This window comes from Dipodomys ordii, unplaced genomic scaffold (assembly GCF_000151885.1).
Source record: "Dipodomys ordii isolate 6190 unplaced genomic scaffold, Dord_2.0 Scaffold60, whole genome shotgun sequence".
Lineage (NCBI taxonomy): Eukaryota > Metazoa > Chordata > Mammalia > Rodentia > Heteromyidae > Dipodomys > Dipodomys ordii.
In genome coordinates this window covers 4,288,614-4,293,199 of record NW_012267276.1, presented here as the reverse complement: position 1 = coordinate 4,293,199, position 4,586 = coordinate 4,288,614, and positions in this window count along the sequence as shown.

Here is a 4,586-nt window from a genome sequence, read left to right as displayed (position 1 = left end):
AAGAAGTATTATATATTCTGTCCTTTAAGGCAAGATGTTGTCTATAAAGAATTCAGGAAGTTAGGAGCTGGTGGCTCAGGCCTGTAATCCTAGCTATTTAGGAGACTGAGCTTGAGAGTATAGCAGTTGAGGGCTAGCCTAGACTCAAAAGTTTGCAAGAGCCCTTCTCAACCTACAGCTGGATGCAGTCGCATGTACCTGTCATCCTAAGCTATATAGGAGGCTGACATTGGGAGGATTGTGATTCCAGGCCTGCCCAAGCAGAAACGTTCTTGAGAGTTCATCTTCACAGAGGGAAATTAGATGTGGTAGTGTGTGCCTAAGATCTCCAGCAATGTGGTGAAGCCTAAAGTAGGCAGATCATGGCCCATGCATGTGACTAGGCAGGAAGGGAGACCCTATGGAAAGGTGAAGGAAGTGGGGGGGGAGGGAAAGGAAGAGAGAGAGATAGAGAGAAAATTCTGGAAATTGGGAGGATAGAAACTTCTTCCATGATTCTGGCAATTTAAAGAGTCAAGATACTAAAGCACAGACATTACTCCAAAGAAAGAGAAGAAGAGCATCAGAAACCACAGAAGAAGTAACCGGAGAGCCGAAAATTCAGAGCGAAACAGAAAGGTCAGACAGACAGAAGCAGACTACGGCCCACAGCACACACCCTGGCTCCAGGAGTGGCAAGACAGCCGGAGCCACAACCACAAAGTAAGGCAAGGAGACTGTGGTGAAGACAGGCCGTCCCAACCACGGGTCAAACTAACAGTTCTCACAAGTCATAAAGCCAGTGCAGGAATTTGGTATGACCGTCCTCATCCTGAGTGACAGGCCAACTTTGGGCAAAAAAAAAAAAAATCCATTTTGTCATGCACCATAACTCCAACAGGCACTATCTGAGAAAGGGCCTTTTGTCTGAGATTGAGTGATTCGAAGAAGCTGAAAATAAGGAAAACCTGTTAGTCAAGGAGTTTGGAGACACGCCCTGCAGTGTTTGGGAGGGAAACAGCCAGAGGAGATGGTCTAGAGAGTCAGAGGCTCTGATTCACACCCACAGAGAAGTCTGGGGACTGGGGGACTTGAGTGAAGAAATGCTACATGGTTTGGTGGCTCCACCCTCTGTGCCAAAGAGTGAACCTCTGGGTGTCGCCGCAGTGACTGAAACACCCAAGCCTGAGCCCTTGGCCAAAGGACTTCTCAACCTCTGAGACTGTTCTGCTGCTGAGTGGAGTCACTGCCAGCTGAGGCCCAAGGCTCTGAACCCAGGCCCCAGCGGGTCAGGTTAGTTCCCCTGTCCTCCCCCACCCCAGGTGCTTTATTGCTAGGCAGACCTGCAAACTCTCAGACCAGCAGGCAGGATACCAGATGCCCTTGTAGATGCCCTTGTTCTCTCTCTATGGAGAACTCAATGACTCTTTTTTCTTTCTTTTTTGGTAGGTCATGGGACTTGAACTTGGAAGCCTGGGAGCTGTCCCTAAGCATTTCTGCTCAAGGCTAGTGCTCTACCAATTTAAGCCACAGCTCCACTTCCAGTTTTCTGGTGGTGAATTGGAGATGAGTCTCATGGACTTTCCTACCCCGGCTGGCATTGAAGCATGATCCTCAGATCTCAGCCTCTTGAGTAGCTAGGATTATATTATATGCATGAGTCACCAGTTCCCAGATGAACACGGTCATGATACTCAACATACGTGTATGAAAATGGAATTAAGCTTGGGAGAATGAATGAGGGGAGTTTCAAAGCTGCTGCACTGAATTTCATGCCACAAAGACTTGTGTTTTTTTTGGAAAACTATAATCCCAGCCAAAGAGCTCAAAAGAATAGGAATCGTAGAAGTTTTTCAAAGTCTAATGAGATCCAAATGTCAATGAAAACTTTCCCTAAGAACTATTCATTACAATTATCGGGCTATTGCTGGCTCACAAATAGGTTAAAGAGGAAATTAGCTGAAGTAGATTGTAATCACTTAAATGGCTTTTTCCCCCCTTCAACAGGTGATTTGTTTCACCAAAAGCAAATCCTGTCAAGAGAATTAGATAAATAAGCAACCTGTAATTGAATGGTGGTTATCTAGTCCTCCTTGGAAATTCGTGGAATTTAGCTATAGAAAAAAATTAGTCTTTTCACTAATATAATGGAGAAAAAGGAGCTAACAATGCGGTCTTTCTTTCCCCCATATTTATAATATTTAGCTTTTTGGCAGCTTAGATGGTAATACCAAAAATATGTAGACTGGTCAAAAATATGGACCTTCATTCTGATGCTATTCTATGGTTTTTTTTTTAATAAAAAAGGAGAATCAAGGGCTGAGTTTGTGGTTCATGTGGTGGAGCACCTGCTTAGCTAAACCAGAGATGCTGCATTTAGTACTATTGGGGGAGGGGCAGAGAGAGTGTGTGTCAGGCACAGTGGCTCAAACAGATTGGTGTTCAAGGCCAACCTAGACAATAAATTAATAAGACCCCACATTGACCACTAAAAAGTTGGACATGGTGGTATAGGCCTGCCCCCAGCTATGGGGTAAGTAAAAAATAAAGATTGTAAATAAAGATTAAATCCAATTAAATAAAGATTAAAATACAAGACAGCCTGGACAAATCCTATGAGAAAAATAATGAAAGCCAAAAAGGCTAAAGGCATTGTTCAATCAGTGTGGGACCTACTTAGCAAACATGAGACCACAATACCACAGAAAGAAAGAGAGAGAGAAAGAGAGAGAGAGAAACAGAAAGAAAGATAAAGAAAGGGAGGAGAAAATATGAATTGAAGTTTATCTAGTTATAGATGAATGTGTAGAAAGAGAAAGAAAGAGAAAAAAGGAAAGAAAGCAAGAAAGAGAGAGAAGGGGAGGGAGGAAGGGAAGAAAGAAAGGAAAGAAAAAGAGAGACCAGGCACATTGGCATATGTCTAAAACACTAGCACTTGAGAGGCTAAGTTGTAAGGATTTTGAGTTCAAAGCCAGCTTGGACTAAACTCTCTAAACAAACAAACAAAAAAATAATGTGACAGTTCTTTAAGGAATTATACTCAGTATATATTATTCATTTCTTTACTCTGGACCCATACAGATTTCATCAACCCAATATTTGTTCAACAATTAACAAATTTAGCAACTTTCTTCTTAGAGAAAATCAGATCATGAGTTTCTTTTAAAGTAGAGGGATGACAAAATTAACCAAGAGTTGGATAAGGAAATAAAAATTTCCAATGAGGATGTGAAGGGTAAACAAAGGAGGAGGCTGCAATGCGTGATAAGAAATGTACTCATTTTCTTGCCCATGTAATTGTAGCCCCTCTATACAGTATGTTCACAAAAAAATAAAAATAAATTTTAAAAAAATTCCAATGAGCTTAATTTTAAAAGGCTTGGATCCAATAATTACAATCATGGGTTCTAGAGATTAAAAAAAAACAACTTTAATTCTAGAGGGGTTTTTTTGTTTGGTTTTTGTTTTTGTATGTGGGGCTTGAACTTGGGCCTGGATGCTGTCCCTGAGCTCTTTTGCTCAAGGTGAGCACTCTACCGAGTTGGGTCACTTCCAGTTTTCTGGAAGTTAATTGGAGATAAGAGTCTTAAGGATGTTCCTGCCTAGGCTGGCTTTAAACTGGATCCTCAGATCCCAGTCTCCTGAGTAGCTAGGATTACAGGTGTGAGCCACCAGCGCTCAGCTAAATGGTGGAGTGCTTTTTTTAATTACTCAAAACTCTGTATCATTGGAGTCCTATTCATTTGTTTGTCCTTCTAATTTAATCAATAATTATTGAACATTACCAATGGGCCATCCACTATGTTGGGCAGAGAGGAGTGTGGGAAGAGGTACACTATGGTGATTAGTGACATAACAGAGGAGACAAGCTTATAGACTCATAAAAGAGAGCCTAATCTACAAAAGTGTGGAATTGCATTTTCCAGGGACAGTTCCATGAGTTCTCTAGCTTTCCCATATCCTCGCTTCAGAAAGTTCACTTCCTTGGAAGGTGACAGGAAGCCAAGGCCGAACTGCATGGCTCTCTGCTTGGCATTACTGGAATCCTTTAAGAGGAGTTGGGTGGAAGGATTCTTCTCACTGGGGACATACTGTCAAAGGGAATTATGGGATACTGTCTCTTTCTCTTCTTGAGCAACTTCCTCTTCTATGTGCTTCTATCATGATGTACTGCCCACCACAGAGCTCAAAAGCAATGGGGCTCACCAATCATGGACTGAACTTTCATAGCTATGGGTTTTTTCTAAGTTAAATGTATTAGGCAGTTTGTTACAGTTATGACTGTCACTGTTGTGGTAGGGAATGAATTTCCAAGATGTGAATAAATGTTAAGAACTCCCAAAGGGGATCAATGATCATCATCTTAGCTCTTCCACCAAAGATCAAACTCAAGCTTACCATTTCACCACAGAAATGACAGGAAGCAACTGTGATCACAGAAAGACCCAGTATTTGGTGGTAAGAATCTCCTTCTGTAACAAGTGATAGAAAATCAAACTCAAATAGACTCAAATCGGGGAATTCACAAGCTCAGGTCACTCAGCAGCCCAGAGGTCCAATGAATGGACTTTAAATGCAATGCTTGTGTGTGTATGTGTGTGTGTGTG